Consider the following 25337-nt stretch of genomic DNA (forward strand, 5'->3'; position numbering starts at 1 on the left):
GGGGAAGGGGTCAAACTTTGCATGGGAAGATGATCCCAACTACTCGCTCAAGGCGATATGTCCAAACTAAACATTTTGTTTCTACTCTAGTACGTAATTGGGGGGGGGTCGTGGCTACCTTTATTTGTTGTGTATGGCCTTTGCGTCCCCTTATAGCTTACATGTGTAAAAGTGGCGCCGCTGGAGCTTTGTGTGTCCCCCTATTGTGTCTGTTATATAGTTGTGTGTTCACCTTACGCAGGGCGTTTAATTATATCAATATCCACTGTCCTGTCATTATTTCTCTGCAAGGCCTGACGGGACGCGCTAATTATATTAAATACAGTCATACATTTGCTGGCAAGAGTCAAATAAATTTGTCCGCCGTCTGCGGAGTTGCCACTGGTGGGGTAATTGAGCCATCTCTGGAGGTGTTGGTATCACTTATGTCCTCTTAGGATGTGATATGGGGACCCCTCTCTCCGTCCGAAGTTCCTGCCATCGGGCCCAGTTCCCCCATCTGCAGGGCTTTTCTACGTCCTGCTATAAATTGTTTTAAGTCCGGGGGGTTCCTTGATGTTGTCCCTGATCTCGTTCCTGGCTGTTTTGGGGTTGTTTTCTTCTGTTGTCACAGTTTTCATCTGGATTCACGGTTTCTTAGTCTGGTTTCTCAAGGCCCCTTGCCTTTCAGCTGCTGTTCTACCCATTCATACTCTTCTATCGGGTCACTGAAGAAGTTTGTGCGACCTTCATGCAGGATTTTTAAGCGAGCTGGGAACAGGAGAGTATATTGGATATCCCTTTATCACAGCATGCGTTTGACGTCTAGGAATGATGCTCTTTGTACCGCTTTGGAATAGTCAAGAAACAGCATTGCTTGTTTATCTTCCACTCGAATTGGTCACTGTTGCCTTGCTGCCCGGACCTCTGTGTCCCTATCACGGTAATGTAGGAGTTTTAGCGACAACGGCCTAGCCGGTGACCCCGGAGGTGGTTTGCGCGCCGTGACCCGATGTGCTTGTTCCAGTGAGAAGTAAGGAGTTAGTCCTGATTCCTGCCTAAATGATTTGAACCAGCTCCCTACGTACCCTATGGGGTCCAGTCCTTCTACTCACTCTGGTAAGTTCAGAACTCTGATGTTACTTCTCCTTGACCGCCCTTCTAGATTGTCTGTTTTTTCCTCCAGTGTCTTAATTCTCGTGTGAAGGTCTCTCAGTGTTTCCTCAGTGTTCACTCACTTGGCTCTGTTGTTTCCATCCGTCGCTGCTATTTTTAGTTACCGGGCGTGAATGTCGCCGGTTGGCGCTTCGTTTTCATAGTTTTAGGGGCTCCACCGGCGCCTATATATGCTAGTGTTCAGGCCGGAGCGCGGAGCTTCAAAAAGACGCGTCCGCCAGCAACTGTTTTGACACAACTTTTTTCAGTCAACTTTTTTCACCCACTACATTTTACTTTAAATCATTTTCAAAATGATGGAAACTGATCAAAAACCACTGGCTTCCCTTTTCGCAAGCACAGCCCGGCAGTTGCTGTTGCTGATAGAGCAGTGGGCCATGTAATTACAAGTATACACATTCGACATTGTCTACCGAGTACCTATTTGGAGCAGGAAATCCTGCCGACTACCTATCCTGACCACCCATACCAGAGGCAGTAAGACAAGCGAGGATGATGAGTTAGCTGATGAGTTCATTAGGAGCATCGTGCAGAAGGCTTAACCAAATGCCATAACACTTGAGGAAATCAAATCAGCGAAAGAGGGAGACATCTGTTTGCAGAGAGCAGCACGGTCCACGCAGCTTTGCTAGTGGAAGCAATTTCTGGTGGGGAAAAAGGCTTGGAACCTACTACTGACCCAACTCTAGGTTCCGACCAAACTCTAGGTTTCAAACCCCCAAACATTATAGGCCTGGATAGCTGACCTGGCACACCAAGGCCACAAAGAGATTGTGAAAACGACTCCAAAGTAAGATTTCAGTTGAAGATCTGGTTCCCGAACTTGGATAGCCTAGTTAGGGAGAAGGTGAGGGTATGCATTCTCTGCCAAATCACTAGAGGAGGCAGGAGCCCTGCCCTAGTCATAGCTGAACACCCTTGTCTCAAGCCGCAGACAGGTGAGCTTTGATTTCTGAAGCTTCCCTGATGGGTGGAATACTGTTGTGATCATGGACAGTCATACCAATTACCTGTTGGTTGACCATCAATCTCAACCATTTTCAATAAGATCAAACTTATCTTGGAAAAAGTGTTTTCCACATTTGATTTGGACTGCCATTGGAAGTGAAGACGGATAACGGACCCATTGCAATGAGTGGAATTGACAGAGTACCTTCATGCCCCTGGGATTCGACATAGGAAGATCACACTCCAGTAGCCCAAAGCTAATGGGATAGTAGGACACTTTATGGGGACATTTAACAAAGCACTAAGGATTTGGAATGACAGAGGTGACGACCCAGAATGTTGTTTACACCAGTTCCCGAGTGCCTATTGGCATGCACCACACAGCACTACATTGTGCGCTCTGATCAACTTGATGTTCAAGTGGCCATTTCTGAGACAGTAACCCTGCTGGACCATTTTGGAAAACCAACCAGAGTGGACGTAACAAAAGCTCATTAAAAATGACCATGCCAGCCAATCGTAATGAGCTGAAACTTCCAAGTTGAATCTGGGCGACCAGGCAGTTTTCAAGGACAAAAATCCGGTGGGAACTTTTACATCACCTTAAAAGTGAACCTCGTAGCTTATTACCAAAATCCGGGGTAGGTACTACTGTCACCACTGTGAGAGGAAGTGAAACTGAAAGAGAGTGGAGAATCTTAGCCAGCCCACAGAAGAAGATCCACCCCACCCCCGGTAGAACTGGGACATGAGCTGGAGCCCAGAAGGCCTTACTGGCCGAGGCATACCTGCATGAGACATCTGACGGAGGAGCCCTATTACCAAGACCGAGGATTACCGCGAAATGAAGAGCGAAAGACCTGAAGATGAGCCAAAAAGCTGCCGCTACCACCTGCGGCCCAACCCAGCTTTAAGCCAATCTCTTGGGGTCTAACTGTGGACTATCTCATCCAAAAGACTCAAAAGCCTTGCCAAGTAGGCATGCTTGCCGACCAACTAGGGACATGACGTAGTGGACCACCGACCTGGTCAGTACCACCATGCTGTGATGTCACACACACACCTTTAGGCCGGGAATGGAAGATGAGATAAATCAATGGGATGTGGACTTCTCTAAGCCACTCCCGTAAGTTACAGGCACATACTGCCTCTGTGTAGGTTTATCTAGTGGGGGCGAACCTCACAAACCACGGTGAGGACCTTCGAGAGTCTATGTGTTTGATTACTGCATGAATAGAAGCTGCCTTTGGGCCCGCCTCTTGTGTGTTCTGCATGTACTTTCCGAAATCCCTGTAAACCCTTGAGTTCTGTCAGATAATCACTCTTCAATTAAATGTCAAATGCACCGTATTGCCCCGCGAGGGCATATCACATCATTCCTTCTTGTGGAATAGTCCTAGGAATGCAATGTAAAGGAATGCCATATTGAGTGTGTTTTCCATTTTGATTACGCTTGCGGGGTTTCTAAATAACAGTCCGCGTGCTCGATGATTGACACGGTGACGGTATGGGGAAAAGGGGGAGAGCCTCGTGCTGCACAGGAAACACCCAGGGAGACAGAATCTATTCCCTTCATCTCGGCAGTTTGATGTTTGTCCATGTTTCTCTCTTTTCCTGGAAATCAACCCTGTGTGTTCTGCCTGTGTTTACTTTCTGAAATCCTTGTAAACCTCGGGTTCTGTCGGATAATCATTCTTCAATTAAATGTCTAATTGGCATCACGTTAGTTGATATTACAGATTCCAGCGGCCTGCTTGCCTTCGAGAGACCCTGGGCGAGAATGATTCCAGAATGGATGGACGGTAAACGGACTAGGAGCGACCACTTACTTCTTGGTGGAATATGGCAGATTGTAGGTGTAAAGTGCAAAAAAAAATACAATATATCAATATATTTTTGAGTATGCAGCCCATTACCACACTTTCCTCTTTCCTCCCTGTTGCAATTAGAGACATTTTTTTGGTTACAAACTGCTTTAGCCTGGTATTTGGGGGGCAACTCCTGTAGTTTTCTAACGGTTGCCTATGCAGCTCTTGCATGTCATTCACTTCACCTTTCCCCTTTTGCAGGGCCAGACTGGCTACCGGGCAGTTGTGTGGGCTGCTGAGCTAGGGGCTAATTTCTCTGTGGTGGGGGCATATTTTGTTGATGGGGACCTGCGTGCGATTTGAAATAAAAAAAGCAAAACGAATTTCGTTTTGCACACGCAGGTCCCCATCAACGAAATTAGCCCCCAGCAGGGCAGCACACACAACTGCCCGGCAGCCAGTCCGGCCCTGCCCTTTTGCAATCCCGCCCCTGCCACTTCCTGCCACTGTCAATTCCTGTTCCCTCCCTGGTCAGTTTCTTCTCCCATCGCCACGAGTGTCATGTTCATGTGGTCACCGAGTGTCACTATTACTTCCTGCACCTGACTCCTGTCATCATTGCACCCTACCATCTTTTATGGGCCACGCCAAGTAAGAATTTATGAAAATTGGTTGTGGCTTGAACTTTAATTTCGAACTTCTGATTAAACTTAACATTTTAGCCACTCAACACATCTCCGGCCTTTGGGTCATAGCCGTGCAGGCAGAGCCCTTCCCCCAGACATACTACTCATGTAATGTGGGCCTTCCATCAATTAATTGAAATTCCAGCCGTGTAGTGCGTTCCTTTTTTTGTCCAAGGCTCTGCTGCGCCTGAATAAAAATATCATATTTTGTGCTCCTCACTTAGCAATTTTTTTCATTGTCAGCCACTTTTATGATAACACCAGATTCCACGGGAGCAAATTAAATCTCTCTCTTTTTTTTATGACCCTTACCTGACTAAATTGCTCACAGATCATATTGCTGTGTTTGGGAATGAAAAATACTTTCTCGCTTGCTTCATCCACAGTGGGAAGTTTGCCATACTCCCTAACCCTTCAGGGTCATCTGTTGCTAGAATCTGTCACTCTTCCATGTGTCTCAAGATTGGCACCATTTCTGGTAAAAAGAGGAGCAGACGTTTGGACTAGCTCTTGTAATTCAAGGTACTTTTTGAAATAACTTACTCTCAGGCAAATGATGAAAAGATTGCAAAACACAGCAAAAACAAAACTATGATGGAGAAATGTAAGATGCTCGAGGCATGATTTTTACTTCATTTATGTTCACGCGCTGTCATACCAATGAGGTTCTCAGAGAGAACCAGAGTCCTCTTGTCAGAGGTATATTTTGGTAAATAAGAGAGACAGACCGGCAGCTTTTAACCCCAAGACACTACCTGATTCCCACCTGTGCACTGCTTTGGACTTCTCGTAGACCTGTTTGAGTAATGCCTTAAAGCTTGAAGCTGGTAGGTGGCCTATGCACTCAAGAACCACATTAGGTTTCCCTGGGATTCTGGCGATCTCTTGACCTTTGCCAGGACCTTTTGGGGAACCACACCTACAATAGCCAGATTCATTTATGGGTCTATATGAGCCATTGAGCTTGCTTCCAAACCAGCCCAAATACGTCTCCGTGGTTGAAACCCAGATAGCACGTTGTGTCCTCAATGGAGTTGCAAATTTCTCCGCCAGCGAAAGGCAAATTACTAGCAGCCTTTTCATTTATAGAATGCTATATTTAACCTACAAATATATCAGCAAACGTCTAGGGAAATTTGTACATGCACCTAATCCATAAGCAAACAGAACACATTGTCTGTCCGTAGCAGTACAATCTAGCAGAGAGTGCCAATACAGACTCGCCCTTTCTGTCCAAAGGTTCGCAAACTAGTGACTGTTCACACCTTGGGATAATGTATATATTGAGAGGGTATGTTCTACCTAAAAGGGCCATCAAATTGTAAATCTCTTCCTTGAAACCGGGAGTCCTGCCCTTGAACACAAAGACAATCGGTTTCCCAGGCATTCCTTAAATGGCAACTTCAACACCCAACTTTTTCTTAACACATTTCATTAGGTCTAAAAATATGCCCTGATTATTCTGCTTTATCTGCATTTAGTGGGTATTGCTTAAGACCACTCTAATGCAGGGTTGCCTCCGCTTCAACTCCATTAGACATAGACATTAATAAATAGGCATTGGCATCATACTGGCATTGGTTGATTGAGCACTTGAGTAATGTAACTAAGAGGGGGTTACGTAGGTAGCAGTCGCAGGTGTTGATGTACCATGTATAGTAAAGTTTACACTGCTGCTGCCTGTTCTGTACCTGTTTTGCATGTTAGGGAATCTTTGGAAGTGCAAAAGTCTAAGGGGTGCGGAAAGCACAATATTGAAGGGTGATGGGGGTGAGGGCCTGGAGAAGCACACGGTCAAGTGCACAGTGCAATATCACAGACCATAGGCAGCCTAGGTAAGGGGCATGGATCAGTACAAATGTAAGAAGTTGGGGAAAGGTGCAGGAAGCAATGGAGGATCTAGATGGTAGAGAGAGTGTGTTGTCTCGCGGGAGTGTTTGGGTGTGGAAGGAATGCACATAGATTCCAGGGTGGGAGTAAAATTGGGTCCAAAATGGTACACAAGCTGTGCAAGCTCCAATAAGTGGTGAACAGCATAGGAGTGAGAGAAGCAGCGTACAGTCTAGGGTGTGATGAACAGGGAAGGGTCTTAGAAAGCAAACGCTGGGTCTATGTGCGGATCACCGCAGGGTCCAGGGGTAAGCCGCTCAGGTTTCAGGAGGAGGAGCCAGCACAAGGTGATTTAAGGAAGGTACTGCAGGCGCCTGAGAAGTAACTCTGGGACCAGAGAGGAAACAGTGCAGATCCAAAAGGGAGGAGCTTGTTTTGGTGAGGATTTAACATACCAGGCAGCGGCAGCATTGCACCACTTCCGTTCCTCACAGAACAGGTACAGCAGTGACAGAAGAGTACCAGTATACAGACGTGCACAGATAAGGTTGCGATGCCCTTTGCCGGGACATCCACCGTCTAAGCACCAACATACGGAGATGGGCGTTTAGGATGTACCCACTTGCAGGAAGGGGGGCACCAGAAATTACCCCTTTGGAACTTCGGTGGACCCTGAATTTACATGGGCCACCGCATACCAAGCTATCCTGTTTGGCCAGTATATATATTGATTTGAATTTAAGAATATATTATTCACATATACACAGAGTGATTACATAATGATTACGTCACAAGAAAATAAAGACTCGTAGCGGTCTGTATTCAACCCTAAAGATTAGAGCAAAAAATCTGATTATCAGGAGGCAAGTGTATGTGTGTTAGAACCTAAAAGTGTATGAATAAGAGGAAATGAATCCCATCAGCCCACCCATATGGCGGAGTATCGTCATCTGGGATAGAAAAAGGTCATGTTCCAGATAAGGAGACACACCTGATTGAATTGTGTGTGTTTATCTCCAATTCTCCAAGACCACCCAAGATGGATCCATCTTGGGTGGTCGTTTTGGGGAATTGGAGATAAACACACACACTATTCAATCAGGTGTGTCTCCTTATCTGGACCATGACCTTTTTCAATCCCAGATGACGATACTCCGCCATATGGGTGGGCTGATGGGATTCATTTCCTCTTATTCATACACTTTGGATCCATCTTGGGTGGTCTTGGAGAATTGGAGATAAACGCACACACAATTCAATCAGGTGTGTCTCCTTATCTGGACCATGACCTTTTTCAATCCCAGATGACGATACTCCGCCATATGGGTGGGCTGATAGGATTAATTTCCTCTTATTCATACACTTTTAGGTTCTAACACACATACACTTGCCTCCTGATAATCAGATTTTTTGCTCTAATCTTTAGGGTTGAATACAGACCGCTACCAGTCTTTATTTTCTTGTGACTAGTTCAATTTGGGGGTGTAGGCTGGTTTAATTGGTCTCTAAATATAGTTCCCCTTGGACCCTCCTCATTTGTGTTGTGTTACATACATAATGATTACTGCATTGGTCCTGATGAATGCCAAGGATCCCACTTGTGGGACTGTTGAAGTGAGAAACATGTCGACCGCTTGACCATTGAAAAGAGTTAATATATTTTTCGCATAACCCTCGTCCTCTTTTTAATCCTATCCCCAGTGGGCCACAGAATATAGTTTATTGGGTACCTTGGAGGTAGTTGTAACTACCACTATATCTTTTTTTGCACTCTGTCCCTCTCTCTCCTTAACCGCTACCGCATTTTCCCGCTGTACGCGGGAATTTCAAAAATGGCTTGATCGTGACAAAGCCAGCTCGTCATCCGCGCACCGCAGGTAACGTTGATGACGAGCTGGCTTTGTCATCAGCATCGAAGGGGTTAATACTAACCACTCATCAAAAACATCTCCGTTCCTCTCCACTCGGAGAGTTGTAGCCCACACAATGGACCTCGCGGTCTGGGTGTGAGGAGAGGACCCAATGATGAAGCATGTCACCCTCGGGTGAGTGAGGGTTCTCGTCCTAAAAAAGGACTTTTTTCTTTCCAGCAGAAGTGTCACATTTACATACTCCGATGCACAATCCTTTTCTGTTGAACATACCAGACATACTTTTTTGTGAGCTTTCGTTCTTTCACAGACCAGGGAGAAGATAGCACCAGGAGTGCACTGTTTCTCCAAACCGGCAATAATATTGTTCACAAAGGGGATGGAATATGAAGGTACAGGAGCATGGGGTAAATGCGTAAAGGGACAAGACACATGCAGCACACCATGGGCGCTATGCAGTGGTATCATGGAAGACATGGGTTTTTGATCATTCTCAGAGCAATCTGCCCTATGCAGTGTGCTTTCTACCAAAGTGTGGTTGTTGATTGTGCTGCAAATAACATATGTACCGGTAAAGGCGCTTGGCGTTTTGACGGTAGGGTGAATGCTTTACCCTCCTGCCTGCTAATTGTTTTAGACTCTGCTCTTGCTCCGTTTTTAAAACTACATCGTATATTGCCTATTTGCACAGATCTTTTAAAAACAATCACTCCTCCTTCTGCCTACTTGCACTAACTCCTACCTGCTCCTCTCCTCTGACGCCCTCTCTTCGCCTCACGCTCCCCGGTCAACCACGGGGTCTCCCGATTGATGTGGAGGGAGCGCTCGGCAGGCTTCACTTCCGGGCTAGAGGTGGGGGAGGTGGAGTATAAAAGCAAAGGCTGGCAGCTAGGTGCAGCAGACGCATACCGGTAAAGGCGCTTGGCGTTTTGACGGTAGGGTGAATGCTTTACCCTCCTGCCTGCTAATTGTTTTAGACTCTGCTCTTGCTCCTTTTTTAAAACGACATCTTATATTGCCTATTTGCACAGAACTTTTAAAAACAATCGCTCCTCCTTCTGCCTACTTGCACTAACTCCTACCTGCTCCTCTCCTCTGACGCCCTCTCTTCGCCCCGCGCTCCCCGGTCCACCACGGCGTCTCCCGATTGATGTGGAGGGAGCACTCAGCAGGCTTCACTTCCGGGCTAGAGGTGGGGGAGGTGGAGTATAAAAGCAAAGGCTGGCAGCTAGGCGCAGTGGACGCATACCAGTAAAGGCGCTTGGCGTTTTGACGGTAGGGTGAATGCTTTACCCTCCTGCCTGCTAATTGTTTTAGACTCTGCTCTTGCTCCGTTTTTAAAACTACATCGTATATTGCCTATTTGCACAGATCTTTTAAAAACAATCACTCCTCCTTCTGCCTACGTGAACTAACTTCTACCTGCTCCTCTCCTGTGACGCCCTCTCTTCGCCTCGCGCTCCCCGGTCCACCACGGGGTCTCCCGATTGATGTGGAGGGAGCGCTCGGCAGGCTTCACATCCGGGCTAGAGGTGGGGGAGGTGGAATATAAAAGCAAAGGCTGGCAGCTACGCGCAGCGGATGCATGCAGCGGGTGCGCTGGTTGCGCGCCAAAGGCAAGCCCATCTGTGCCCGTCCGCACCAGACCGTCGCCAGGAGCCAGGTACTCTGCCACCTTTTCAAAAAACTTGGTCAACCAACATAAAGGGAACATTAAATACACCAGACAGGAGTTAATAGCCTTTAGAAACCTTACCCCCCCCGTCCTCCGCATTTACAAGCACCTACCAATGTAGTTACAAATTCCCCACCTCTGTTGACGGCCCCCTTACATGCACACACTGCAGATTTCAGAGCCTCCCACTCCAGCCTTCAAGCGAACCAGGCCCATTAACCCGGACGCAACCGGGGCCAGTTGGAATTGCTTCCTGGCTAACGTCCGCTCTCTCCCCAAACATGCCATCAATATTTGGGATCTTATATCCTCCTCCCACCCAGACATCGGATTTCTCACAGAAACCTGGATTAAACCCTCCTCTACACCAGCCATCGCTATTGCTCTCCCAGATGGCTACCGCATCTTAAGAGTAGATAGACCACGCAAGAAGGGCGGTGGTATCGCTGTCATATACAAAGACCCCATCAAGGCTACAATACTTGACCAATATTGCAGCGACTCACTCAAAATCCTCATATTTAGATTAGACATCCACCCACAATTAACCTTGAAAGGAGCCCTGGTCTATCATCCCCCAGGACCCCTCCTTAATGCCATACCCCAACTTCTAAATATGATTGCCCCACACGTGATATCCTCCAACAAATTCCTCCTTCTGGGCGACTTTAACGTCCACAGCGAGAACCCTAAAGATCCAGACACAGCTGCCCTCCTGACCGAGATGACAGCACTAGGTTTGCTTAAAATTAATGATGAACCTACACACATTGCTGGCCATACGCTGGATCTAATCTTTTCCAAAGCACCAGAGACCACCTACAAATCTACCAACCCCCTGATATGGTCAGACCACTCAATAATCAAATTCAACCTAAGAGGCCACCACGAACGTATAGTCAAGAAGAACTATGTCAGACAGACCCACAGACATTGGCACAAACTAACACCAGCCCTCTTTCATGAAGCATTTACTCCACCAGATCAGCTCACTTCGGACACGGTGGACATACAGCTCATGGCCCTCCAGGATACTTTCAAATCCACCATTGACACACTCATCCCTCTGGAAAAATCCTCTCTGGCCCCCAAACGCATCCAGACTCCCTGGTATGCGTCAGAACTTAGAGCTGAAAAAAGTTAATGCAAAAAGCTCAAACGCCAATGACGCCGCACTAAAGACCCCTCCAACAAAGATAAATACAAGAGCGCCTTGACCACCTACCATAGGAACCTAAAAACTGCTAGGAAAAAGCACATAGCCATCCAACTGGAACAGATGGATAATACTTCCAAAACCCTTCATCAAGTTCTGAACAGTCTCATTAACCCCAAAGCCTGCAGCCCTGAAGAAGAGCCATCTCAGTCTTTATGCGATGATATTGCCAATCACTTTGCTCAAAAAATTGATGACATCTACAACAAAATCTCTCTCTCCAACACAAACACAGGCAACAACACAGTTATCAAACCCGCCCAAGCCTCACCCAACCTTAGCACTCTAAAAAAAATTCCCCTTCTCACAACCCTCGACACAGAATCCCTGCTAAACTCAGCCAAATCGGGCTCCCCTAAAGACCTGCTACCAGCCAAAACAGCGAAAAACTGGCAGCTGATCTGGCCGTGCCTCTATGCACAGTTTTAAACAGCTCAATCAAGGAAGATAAGCTCCCCGAGGAATGGAAAGCCGCCCAGATAATGCCCATTAGGAAAAACAATAAACTGTCTCCCGATATAATAGCTAACTATCGTCCTATCTCACTCTTCCCCCTGTACAGCAAGTTGCTGGAAAAGCACATAAATACTCACTTATCATCTTTTATTGAATCCTCCAACTGTCTTGATCCCTCACAGTCAGGATTCCGCCCCAGATACAGTACCGAATCAGCCCTGGTCAATGTGATTGACGACATTCGTATGCAGGCGGACGCTGGTTGGGCAGTTTTTCTTATACTGCTCGACCTGTCCGCCGCATTCAACACTATCTCTCATCAGATTCTGTTGGAAAGATTAGAAACAATAGGCATCCAGGACACTGCTTTAGACTGGTTGAGGGACTTTCTTAAAGGAAGAACCCAAACAGTGCACTTCAGACCCTTTAGATCAAAATCCACCACTGTGACTAAAGGAGTACCGCAGGGCTCTTGCCTTAGCCCCTCGCTTTTCAATATTTATGTAACCCCACTAGCAGCTCTCCTCAGGGAAATCGGGTTTACTCCCATCTCCTACGCAGATGACACACAGCTCCTCCTCACCTTTGATAAGGACACCCCCAACATCAAAAGCATTTTCTCAGAAGGCATGAGAACCATAACATCATGGATGAGCAGCAACTTCCTGCAGCTCAACGCAGGGAAAACCGAAATAATACTTTTCAAGGATGCAGTCTCCAGCTGGTCCCCCAGCTGGTGGCCGGAAGAAATGGGCCTGGCACCATCCCCTAAGCCAGTTGTCAAAAACCTTGGAGTCCTATTAGACAGCAAACTCAATCTCGATGAGCACATAGCCACAACCAAACGAGCCTGCTTCCACGCACTTAGCCTGCTTCGCAGAGTCTTTCATTTCTTCCCCAACTCCACACGCAAAACCTTGGTCCATGCCCTTGTGCTCAGTTGCTTAGACTTCAGCAATGCTCTACTGATTTCTGCCAAATAATCAGCTCTCAACAGCCTACAGGTGGTGCAGAACACAGCAGCCTGTCTGGTGACCAGTGCACCTCATCGCACCCGTCACTGCCCTTGCTTCGCAAGCTGCACTGGTTACCCATCCGTAAAAGAATCCAGTTCAAAATCTGCTGCCTAGTGTTCAAGGGCCTGAACCAGCTGGGTCCCACCTATTTAGCCAACAAATTGTCCAGACACTCACCAGCGCGCACTCTCCGCTCCAATGGAAAAGGTCTCCTGGTTACCCCTCGCATCAAGCGAACCAGATTGGGAGGCAAATCATTCTCCTTTCTGGCACCTCAATTCTGGAACCAGCTTCCACTGGACATACGCCTCTGCACCAATTACCTAAGCTTTCGGAAAAAACTAAAAACCTCACTCTTCTAAATAACCCCCATTGCCTCACCTGTATGCGCTCTCAGCACGGAGATACCCCATGTGGGGTAATTCAGGCGCTTTACAAATGACATAAAAATAAAAAAATAAAATAAAATAAGTGATTCCAACAGCGGTGTAACAAAACCTTAGGGGATAACGCCTCAAGGAATGGTTGGACGACCCCCTACAATGCCCATGCCCTCACGGTTGCCAAACACCCCATAAAAGTACTTCTACTTTGCCTCCTGTATCCACATGACATCAACATGAGTTTCCAGAATACATTTAGAGTCAAAGAGGAAAAGTTATCCTTGCAGGATAAGCATGCACACTAAAATTGAGATGTGTTCATATGTTTTATTATAATATTATTATTATTAACACAATTGAACTTCAGGGGCTGTGTGTATGTTCCTCTCATTGACGGTTAAATAAGGGACCAGGGGCCAGATGTAGGTAAATATATTTTACCGACTCATAAATACCGAATTTTACCGATTCGGTATTTATGAATCGGTAAAATATAAGGAGGGAGATGTAGGTAAATCCAGATGTGGATTTACCGAATCTGTAAAAGTCGGTATTTACCGATTCGGTAAATACCGACCGGTAATGCCCATTCATTCCTATGGGCTTTGAAGCCCATAGGAATGAATGGGCATTACCGATTCGGTATTTACAGAATCGGTAAATACCGAATTTCACAAGGGTGCAGGGGGTGTCACTTTGACACCCTCTAGCACCCCCAAAACAGGTTCGGGTGCCATGTGGCAGGCATACCTGCCCTAAGGGCAGGTCTGCCTGTCATATGGCACAGGTGTGCATGCACACATGTGCATGCACACCGGAATCGGTATTTTAACATCAAATTGAATTTGATGGTAAAATACCGATTCGGTAAGGCTTGTGGGACTCAGAAGAGTCCCACCTACATATCAAATTTACCGAATCGGTAAAAATACCGATTCGGTATTTTACAGAATTGGTAAATTTACCGATCGGTAAATTTACCAATTCTGTAACAATATGCCCCCTACATCTCAAATTCCATTTACCGACCGGTAAATGCCTACCTACATCTGGCCCTAGGTTTGCAAGGGATATGAAGATGCAAATTATCTCTAACCACCAAAAGGTAAAGATTAAGCAGGATATTTAGATATTGGCAGAGTAGCAGAGCAAGTTAATCTATCATAAATGTGTGGAGTTCCCATTCTACAAGACTGGCAGTTCCCCTTTCCATTAAAAACCATACCAAGTGCCCAGGTGTAGCACTTGGTAAATTTTAATAATTCAGCATCCTGGAGTTACTAAAACAAGCATTACAAGTCACTTTGGATGGCAAAGTTAATGCTTACTAAAAGTTGAGCCCTAGTCTATCACAGGTGGCAGTCTATCTACCACAGTGTCCCCACCGTCCGTACATTAGGGAGGTCTGCCCTATTTTCATTGGGTTTCTTGATGCATAGCCCTGTCAGAGTCTGCAATGCCAGGCTGGGAAACCAGCACTGGCCTCCACTTTCAGAGGAAAACCCCCCTTTGTTTAAAGGTCATTGATTTTTTTTCCAGAATCAAGTGGATGTCTATTCTAGTTACTGGCTGGGGTGGGCTCAGCCAACATTGATGACATACCCATTCTGTACTGAGTGGGAAAGGAAGGGTGGAAGAAATTAGGTCATTGGTTGGGGGCAAGGGGATCGAGGCCTTCTCAAGCAACAACCACAATCTTTTTCAGGGAGAAACACAAAAAGTCATCAAATTAACCTGTGCTTAACCCCATGGGAGCTTGGCACAAAGCCGTCAGGCTTAACTTAGAGACAATGTGTAAAGTATTTAGGCAGCACCTAAACAGTAATAAAGTGAAAACATAACACAAGAAAGATCCCACACTAAATTAGAAAACTAGAGTAAAATGTAATAAATTATTTGTCACCAAAATGGCATCAATCCAGGCAGTAGAATTGACGACATGTAATTTTAACGATTTAGGAAAAAGAGTGTTTAGAAGCGCAAAGCCTCAACTGTGGTTATCCGGTCGTGCCAGACCAGGACAAAGTTACAAGTTCAGGTTAACTTCGATGGAGCACAGATTGGATACAGGTACCAGGTTAGGCCAGCTGAAAATTATACCTTATGTCCTGGATGTGGTGTGTTGTGCTGTGCAGCTGCAGTTCCTTGTAGCGACGTTGGTTCCAGCGTTGAGTTCGCTTGTGCTGTGTCAGTTCTGATGAGGAGCTGAGAGGCGAGGTCCACGTCGATTTGCGTTTCGCTGTGTCTGTTCCAATGGGCAGCTGTGAGTGTTAAAATGCGAGATCCTGCACCAATTTGCATCACGCTGCGTCGGTTCTGATGAGGAGCTGCAAGGGTTGCGTCAGGTTGGGTTGCGCTGCGTCGGTTCTTATGGGGACCACAGCTGTGCTGGCAGAGCACCTTTATCCCTGCTTCCAAGAGTCCATGGCTATGAAGGCACTACCTGGGAGGTTAGGACTCACAGTAGGCAGAGTGTAGGTACAGGGTTCACGGGTGTTGCTGCCCTTGGTGTCACTCTGGGGTCATGGGTTCAAGGTGTAGGTTCAGTCCTACTTTCTTTTTTTTTTGATAATCAACTTTATTGGATTTATTGATAACAGAAAAATTCATTGGTAGCAGATCAAGCACATTATTAAAGTGAAGTACATTCAGGGAAAGCCGACAAAAAACATATGAGGCACAAATGGAGTGAGTGCGACATTCACATACAACTATGCATGTAAAAGACTTAGTCAGGCCCCTCAAACAGGTAATAAATTGAACCATTTACCCCACACCTTGCTGAAGAGTGCGGGACCTCCCCGGGCCTCAAACAGGGGTTCCTCCTGGGCTTCGCACCAATCCACCCCCCTCCTCCATTTCTGCACAGTAGGTGACTTGGGCTGGGACCAGAGAGTTGCTATATCTCTCTTTGCCACCGCCACTGCCGTCCCCAGGAAGCACCTATCCGCCCTGGATCCGTTGAGGCCATCAAACACCCCCAAAAGCAGGTGCACCGGGTCGTTGGGAACTTCCCACCCAAGGGCCCGTGTGAGTTTGAGCTCCACCCCTCTACAGAACGGCGCCAGAGCAGGACACTGCCATACCGCATGATAGAAATCTGCTGGAGCGGGATTGCAGCGCGCGCAGGCCGGGGAGGATCACATGCGGGTGCTGGAGAGGCGCGCCGGAGTGAGGTATGGAGGTAGTAAAGTTGGACGAAGCGTAACTTGGAGGATGTTGTCAAAGTTTTGGGAGCCATAAGGGCGTCTCTCCAATCCGCCTCTTCCTGGGGACCCAGCCACCCCTCCCAGCGGGCCCGAAGCCGATCCAAGGACGTGGGACTGTTGTTCACCAGGGATCGGTAGATTTATGATACACCCCCCCACCCAGGTTCCCCATCATCACCTGGGCCTTCAAGGGACTGAATTCCGGGAAGGAGGTGGGGGATGGAATGTGTGTGTGGAGGGCATGTCTGAGATGTAAATATTTATAAAATTGGGAGGGGAGGAGGGCGTGGCGTTGTTGCAAGTCTGCAAAAGATCTAATGTGATATCCCACCCACACATCTCCAAGTAGCGAGATCCCGATGAGATCCCAGCAACGGAAATCCCATAGGGACAAGACTTCCCTCATCCAAGCTCAACTCCACAGAAGCGTCTGTCTGGTAAGTTTCCGGTCCCACTGTACATGGTGGAGGGCTGTACGCCAGGCTGTGAGCACCGTCCTGGTGACAGGGGGTAGAGCCTGCGGCACCGGGCTGCCATACAGGAATGCTTGGATCCGCATGAAATCCAACTCCCTGAGTTCCACCTGGTACGCCGGGTCGGACCAGCCGCCCGCGAACCAATCGTGGATCACAATGAGCCTCGTGGCCAGGTAGTAGAGGTGGAGATTAGTTACCCCCATGCCCCGTCAAAGTGGTGAATACGACAGTGTGCAAGTGACATTAGCGGCCTCCCTCCTCCCCATAGAAACCGGATGAAAATGCCATCTAATTCTCGTAACCAGCTACCCAGGAGCTGAATGGTGATATTTTGTAGGATGTATAGGAAGCGGGGGAGGATCATCATTTTAAAGAGAGCACTCTTGCCCAGCGGGTTGAGGAGGAGGGTTTGTCATTTCTTGAGGTCCGCCTTCACCCTAGTGACCAAAGGGGCAACATTCAGGGCCCATTCGAGCTCCGGTAAGAGGGTGACCCACACACCTTGATACTTGAAGGATTGTCTGCATCAGTCCTCCTTTCTTAGGCAGCATGGTAGCAGAGCAGTCCTTCTTGCAGCTGGGCATTCCTGTGAATTCCTTTGTGAGTGAGCTGGGCCAGTGCCTTTGACGTGCAAGTGTGGTAGGTGACAGCTCCGTCCCCCCATCATGCCAGAGATGACCCATCCTGTCAACATCCAGAACCCTTATTGTGATGCTGTCTGGGAGGAATACACAAAGGCCAACTGCCAACAACACTTAGTCATGTGACCCAGGAACAGGCCGCAGGCACCAAATGGTTCGGCCAAGAAAATGCTAACTTTCTAAAAGTAATTGCATAAATAGACCGAAACATCGACAATTGCACCCGTTTCTTTGTGATTTTTTCGTTAGATGATTTGTTTTCTGTATAATCAGTTACAATTTCCTTATGTACATATTGTATGGAATGGGTTACCACATTAGTGACAATGAGATAAAAGCAGTAACATAACACTTCTAAATCTCAGTCACTGTGTGTTTATATATGCAGTATTTCATGTACCCTCTAATATATATTTTTTCAATATAAATTTGTGTTTCAAGAAGTATACACCCGTCTGTATTTTGTTCCTTTGCAATTTTTTATAGATCTGCTCATGTTGAAATACGTAATTCATTTTTTTAAATAATTCAATGTAAGTTACTGTTTAGAGCTTATTACTGATGATTCCTAAAATAACATGAGAATAAGTAGAATCCCTTGTAGACACGTTTACCTGTTGAAACTTTCTAAACGTGGCATTTTCAGAATTGTGACTTCAAACCCGACTTCACCATTAAAAAGGATTTTAAATTCCAATACCTCTGACACCAAACATGACTTTCATACCTGCTCTCTGTCAGAACCGCTTTCACAGGGCCACTTGGCATGCAGGGGATACTGGGCCCAACCGTGGTGATTAATTCCATTTACTCCTGATGTCCTGGGGCACAACCCACTATAGATCCTGAGCAACTGGGCGAAGTACTTCTTCTACACTTGACTCTCAGTGGTAGCTGTGGTCGAGCCGCCAAAGCTCCCTAAGGGAGAGTGTAGATACAGGTCAGTGAACGACTCCTAACTCAAAGGTCACACAGTATAATAAATCAATGTTGAGTTAAGTACTTGATTTTCTACATACAAATGATGTATTTTATTTCTAACTCTGCACATGCAAAGGTATGCGACATTCAGCAGCAACAACTCAATCACCTTTGAGGTCGGAGCTCTAGTAGTTGTCAGGCAAATCCCTGTCCCTTCCTCCTTTGTATAACATGTTCAGCGGTTATTCCACATTCATTGGTGGCCACATCGAGGGAATGAACACTTTTAATCCGTACAAAGAATTTCCCTTTGACTCTTGAGGATTTTTTTCAAAGGTGTCTATGGTGCTGCAGCTTCGTTAGCAGCGAGTCATGTGGGGCTCAACTGGCCCAGTTCACATCTTACCCATTCTTGCAGCACGGAGGAGTTAGTCGGAGCAGTGGGTGCCCCCGGACTGAGCACCCATGAGTCCTGCTCAGTTTTGAGAAGTCAGGCTGCTCGCAGCCCATGAGGCAGAACAAGTGGCTCAGGCTTTCTCTCCGGATTGGCCCGGCTGCTGGAGTCCTCAGTTGTTGTATTGCCTCCCAGCTTGGGAAGACCCGGTAAGTTGGCGTTGTCCAGTTGGGGGGAGGGAGGACAAAACGGGGGTGGGTAGTCAGAAATCCTTTATTTGCTCCTAACTGTGTCCCAGTGTGTATTTGAAGTCATCTGTGGCGCCTTTGAAAACCTTCAAGTCAGTGCCCTTGCAGTGTAGATCCAACTAGCTGAACCATAGCCTCAGTTTTTCCCTCGGATAAAGACCCAAATCCTTTGGCACATTGGTGCTGGTAGCCTCTCATGGCATACAAGGTTACAGCAGTACAGGGACAACTTGGGAACAGATTTTCTTGGTGCAAACACCCATGCTGAGACGATCACCGGGTCAGCGATTCAGCAGTGATAACTTTACCGGGGGCCCCTTCTGACATACAAGATCACTGGGATGGGATTTGGCCAAGGCCCAAATGGTGCTTCACACTTAGCTCAGTCTTCAGCAGGCAGCCCTGTCCTTGCATATGGGAGTCGCAGACCCAACAAGGCACAAGAATAATGCCCTGAGCGGTGCACAGCCTTACACCTCACTCAGGGAATCCTCTGTCAGTGCTCTCAGCTGCCCTTGCTCCTTCCAGCGCTCTCCTCTTCCTCACAGGGCACACTGGTCTTGATAAGCAGGCAGGCAATGGTGCTTCAGGCTCTAAGGCAGGTGATCATGGTGCCCTGGGTGATGTCCTCTCATCAAGCAGAGAGACTAGCAGGCCTTTGCCCCCTGTTGTGGTCACCGGCAGAAGTGTGAAAAACTCACGTAGAGTGGGTTATTTTTATGTTAGTAAAGCTTTTAGCACAACATTTTAAAACAAGGCAATAAGAGAAAATATTGTTTTTAATTAAAGTTTTCTGATTGTTATTTCATATGGTACTGTGAATATTATCTGGGTTTGGACTGTGTGTCATTTGGATGGCTGCAGGTGTGGATTTGATTGTGTGGTACATGCCCAAAGGGAATTGTTTTTTGACAAATACTGTCTTATTTAGCCCTGTCCCTTTGTGGCGAGGGTTTCTCTATATATGGTTTCACAGGCAGAAGTGTTGAAGAGCATCCCTCTCTCTAACAGCCCATCTGACTGCATGGCAGATAACCAATTTTGAGGTCTGAACCTCCTCTTCTTATAGTCTATTTTAAGACACCAATTTAGAGCAAAGATAAGAGGCAGGTTAAGCCTTCTGTTTTCCATTATCAAACAAACAAAATGTCAGATATGGAGAGCGAGGATGCTACTGCTTCCTCTCCCTCTCACAATAGTGACGCTTTCAAAAATTTTCTGAAAAAGGAAATGAGAGCATGCATGCTCGATACCTTTAGCGAGGTATTGTCTCGTAAGAGGACCCTCAGCGACCTTGGGCAACACCCTAATGACCCTGCAAGGCTCAAAGCACCTAGGAAAACCAAGCACACTATAGATAGTCGTGCGGGGAACTTTGGAGGTCCAAGCACCTCTCTGGATTCGGGAAGCCTTAGCGCTCCAAGAGGCATTGGTGCCCCTCGCGGCACAACTAGGTTGGGTACCCCTGGCGGTACAACTCTGGAAGGTGTCCTAAGCGGCACGACTGGTCACGGTGCTAGTGCTCTTTCCGATACCTACTCTGACCTGGAGGAGACCTTCGAGGAACCCTACGACGAGTTCATTTTCGATCCTAATGATTACCTCTCCGACTCGGACCCCAACTCCTTTCCAGATTTAGATCCCCCTTCCTCCTCCAAGGATACCATCCTTGACCCCCTAGGGAGAGAAATGTTTTCTCCGGTCAACATCTCACGCCCCAATAGCTCTAAGTGGTCCCCCCAGGAACATGTCGGCAAGTTTATAACCAAATGGTTGAGAAACTCCTTGGAAATCGATACAAGGAACATTATGCGCGCTGAATGCCCGAGACCATGGATTGGAGATAAGGTCTGCCAGACCCCCAACCTCGACCCAGACCTCATTAAATTTCTCTTTAAACTGGGTAAGGACCCTAGAAAGGGGCTCGAAAGAGCATTTAAATCCTGCCAGGACCGTCTACTAGACATCCTAGGCCCTCTCACCAAAATCCTTGATCTTGCTGAGGAGTCCTATATTTCAGATACTCCCCTCGACACTGCGCTCATCAGGGGTTGGAGCCAGAGAGCCATCGTTCTCCTAGGGAACGCCAATTCGAGCCTCAACATGGAAAGGAGGAAAACTGTCTTAAACAGAATTAACCCCAAACTCGGGGACTTGGCCGACAAAGAACCTTCTTCCGAACCTCAAGGCCTACTCTTTGGGCAAGATATGATTAAGTCAATTGGCAGATACGTCGCGACCTTTACGGCGCTTGACAGGGCTCAGAGCAACCTGAAAAAAGTATTTCCATCTAATGTTTTTGATCAGGCCGGAAGAAGGGGCCGTTCTTTCGGCCGTGCCAACTTCCGGCCCTATAACTCCGGCAGAGGAAGAGGTGGTGCAGGAAAAGGTTACTACCCCTCGAACAAGCAGTTCTACCCCCAACGAGGAGCTCGTGGTTCCCGAGGCAGAGGCTTCCCCTCCCGTGGAGCACCTAATACCAACACCTCAAGTAAGTGCCCTCCTTCCTCCCTCCCCTCCAAAGGTCGGGGGAAGGCTCAAATTGTTTTACCATGTCTGGGAAAGTTATACTCAGGACCCGTGGGTCCTACAAACTGTCCGCGGGTTCATGATAGATTTCGTGGACATTCCTTACCAATCCACGACTCCAAGACCCTTGGACCTCCCCCCGGAACACCTAGCTATCGCCAAGGAGGAGGTCTCCTCTATGCTGAAAAAGGGAGCCATTATCGAGGTTCCTTGGTCACAAAAGAATTTTGTAAGTACCCTCTTCTTGGTAGAGAAAAAGGACAAAGGCTGGAGGCCTGTCATAAATCTACGGGAAGTGAACAAATACCTGGTCTATCGCCACTTCAAGATGGAGGGCATCCATCTCCTCAGGGACCTTCTTCTCCAAGGAGATTGGCTAGTCAAGCTAGACCTGAAGGACGCCTACTTTACTATCCCTATGGCCAAGGAACACCAATCCTTCCTCCAATTTATTTGGGACGGACACCTCTACCAATTTCGAGCCCTCCCCTTCGGTCTCTCTTCCGCCCCATGGTGTTTCACCAAGGTCATGAGAGCCATTGTTTCGATTCTCACTGGACAATTTGGATGCATGGAATGGAAGGGCTATCTTTGGTTCCACCCCAGACTTCGTCTTGGAATCAGATGCCAGTCTCCATGGCTGGGGCGCTCGCCTCCTCGACCAGGACACCGGCGGAGTTTGGACCCCTTCGGAGTCCTCCCACCACATAAATTTTTTAGAGCTAACCGCTGGGCTTTATGCCTTGATGAGTTTCAGACACTCACTTCAGGGCAGATCTGTCCTTCTGAAAATGGACAATGTGTCTGCGGTCTCTTACATCAACCGTCTCGGTGGCACGAGGTCCGCAGACCTATCGGATCTGGCCAAGAAATTATGGATGTTCTGTCTAGAACACAAAATTTCTTTGAGAGCAGAATACCTCCCGGGGAAATCCAATATCTCAGCGGATTGGAACTCGAGGTTCCTTCTAGATTTCAGCGACTGGAAACTCTATGCGGCAATCTTCAATTCCCTGGACACTCTCTGGGGTCCCTTCGACGTGGACCTCTTCGCAAGCAGGTTGACCTTCCAACTTCCCCAGTACTTCAGCTGGATGCCAGACCCGGGTGCTCTAGCTGTGAACGCCTTCCTCCAGCCTTGGGCTCCCCCGTCGCCCTTACGCCTTTCCCCCCTTTGCGATGATTCAGAGGGTTCTTCAGAAGGTGAGACAGGAACAATGCTCCCTTGTTCTGATAACCCCCTTTTGGCCGTCTCAAGCCTGGTTCCCCACTGCTCTGGAACTTTCTTGCGACGTTCCCTTCTTGATTCCCGCGACTCAGGGCCTCCTCCTAAACGCAGACGGAGAGGATCATCACCTGGTTGTTTCGGGGAGTTTGAACCTTCTTGCCTGGAAAGTGTCAGGCAATCTCACCAACTGTCTGGACTTTCGTCGTCTGCTCTCACTCTCCTCGGAGAGTCATAGGCACCCGGAACCCATTACAGATACAATAACATCTGGAAGAAATGGTCTAGTTGGTGCTTGGAAAGGAACCTGGATCCCGTGGAGGCTCCTATAGTCTCTATTGTTAATTTCCTTGTTGAAATCTACGATAATGGCCTCTCCTATAGATCAATTAATTGCTTTAGATCTGCAATTTCAGCCGGCCATGCTCTTGTCAATGGTAAAACGGTAGGTAAAAACGTTATTATCTGCAGAGTTCTTAAAAGCATTCGTCTTAAGAGACCCCCTCGTCCTAGATATCAATCAGTTTGGGATGTTAAACTATTGCTTGATCTTTTTTGTTCATGGCCTAATAATTCTCTCCTTAACAGGAAATGTCTCTCTATTAAGCTCGCCTCTCTCTTATGTCTAGTCTCTTGTCGCAGAGTTTCTGATGTCAAGGCTCTCGACATCTCTAATAGATGTTACGACATGTTTGGTGTTAAATTCGAAATATTTAGAAGAACTAAAACCATGTCTGACTCTATCTTTTACCCTCGTTTCGATTCTCACCCAAAACTATGTGTCGTTGATTGCATGAAGGAATACGATTCCAGAATGTCTAACCTTCGTCCTCCTGGTGCAAATCAACTTTTAGTTTCTTACGTTAGTCCCTTTAAACCCATCTCATCCTGCTCTATCGCTAGGTGGGTTAAAATTGCTATGAACCTTGCTGGTATTGACCTGTCTAAGTTCCAGGCTCACTCTCTCAGGAGCGCTATGGCCAGCAAGTCTTTCTGGTCTGGTGGTAAGTTGGATGCTATCCTTAAATCCGCTGATTGGTCTAACGCCTATACCTTTGCACATCACTATTGTAAACCAATTGAACATGTTTCTGATGCAGTTATTCAAGGCTACCAACATGCATAATGTAGCCTCCTGTCTTGTAATGAAATTGCGATTCTCCTATTTACATGACCAGAGAATCTGGATTTCATTAAAGACACGGAGGCTAACATTATCCCTCCCGTCCCTCCCTGAGGGTAATTGTGAATTGTTATTTAATCTGGTTTACAATTATTTAATCAGTTTTACAATGCTTTCTTATTGTGATGTTTTTGCTCATGCTTCTCATGAAGTCACTTTCCTTCCTTCTCCTTGATTTACCTCGTCTTTCCATTTCAGACAATTCTAACTGATGAATCTACTTGGAATTCAAGATGGTCTCCAGTTCCTCTTTCAAGTTCAAGCTTTGTTCCTCCGTTTCAACTTCTCCTGTCACTCGAGGCATTTAAAAGAGGCTGATCTCCCTTGGCACCTGGCCTTTATGGATACTGTGATGTCACCTAATTCTTGTTCTTACCTTTGTGACGTAAGCGGCTGTGTGAGAGCTGCATTAAAAGGATTAATGCATAATGTTAGCCTCCGTGTCTTTAATGAAATCCAGATTCTCTGGTCATGTAAATAGGAGAATCGCAATTGTTTTTTGACAAATACTGTCTTATTTAGCCCTGTCCCTTTGTGGCGAGGGTTTTCTCTATATATGGTTTCACAGGCAGAAGTGTTGAAGAGCATCCCTCTCTCTAACAGCCCATCTGACTGCATGGCAGATAACCAATTTTGAGGTCTGAACCTCCTCTTCTTATAGTCTATTTTAAGACACCAATTTAGGGTCAGAGTCTTAAAACCCCAACATAAAACTTCAGCTTCTTTTGAAGTGGACACTTCTCCTTTTATTTTTCCCCATGGAAGACTGCCTGTCACAGCAGGCTAGACTATGAGATAGTCCCAAAACACAGTTTATGGGAGTGACCTGGGTTCACACCTGGATATCTGCCACAGTGATATGTGCATCAAAAGGTTAATCCTAGCCCTACTCTTTATGATTCCCTTATCAGCCCCATCTCCCTTCCTGAGAAGTCTCCACACCACTTTGTGTGATCTATCACTGATTTAAAGAACAGTCTTTTAAAGTGTAGCGCCTTGAGACCCTCTGGGTGAGTAGTGCGCTTTATAAATGCATGAACTTGAACTTGAACTCTCTTCCTTTTTCCCTCCAGCATGTGTCCCACCCAGCTCACAGGAATACAGCAATACACAAATCTGTCTGGTGAGAATCTTCTCCTCCTTGTGTCTTCACTAGGTAGGCCTGAGCTTTCCCAAATGGACCCAGAGTCCTCCACGTAATGTATCATTGCAGGTACACTTACTCAGTGTACATTTACAGTAGACTTACTGTCAATGACTAGTACCACCATGCATTGTACCCTTACATGTACACATGCGTTCAGCACACACACTCGGTCTGTGCACACTGTTTAGCACTGAAGATTTTCTGTATTAAACTATGGTGTTCTATTTACAAACACACACACTGCCAGCACACACACTAACCATGTGCACGCTACACAGCACTTCACCCTTCATGTATTGTACTTCCCGCAAGCACACATT

At 46.9% G+C, this 25337-nt stretch overlaps 2 long non-coding RNA genes across 2 annotated transcripts in view; one reads left to right on the forward strand and one right to left on the reverse strand.

Moving 5' to 3' along the window:
- Nucleotides 1-9082, reverse strand: part of LOC144824809 (uncharacterized) — a 100517-nt gene extending 91435 nt beyond the window's left edge. Inside the window, exon 1 of the long non-coding RNA XR_013609129.1 lies at nucleotides 9041-9082. This is a non-coding gene — a long non-coding RNA (uncharacterized LOC144824809). The remainder of the gene's footprint in view (nucleotides 1-9040) is intronic.
- A 240-nt stretch (nucleotides 9083-9322) lies between these two features.
- On the forward strand, nucleotides 9323-24284 carry LOC144824810 (uncharacterized). The gene is made up of 3 exons (XR_013609130.1): nucleotides 9323-9573; nucleotides 18112-18310; nucleotides 24069-24284. It is a non-coding gene; the product is annotated as an uncharacterized LOC144824810 (long non-coding RNA).
- Nucleotides 24285-25337: the final 1053 nt, after the last annotated feature.

This window comes from Lissotriton helveticus, chromosome 3_1, assembly GCF_964261635.1.
Source record: "Lissotriton helveticus chromosome 3_1, aLisHel1.1, whole genome shotgun sequence".
Lineage (NCBI taxonomy): Eukaryota > Metazoa > Chordata > Amphibia > Caudata > Salamandridae > Lissotriton > Lissotriton helveticus.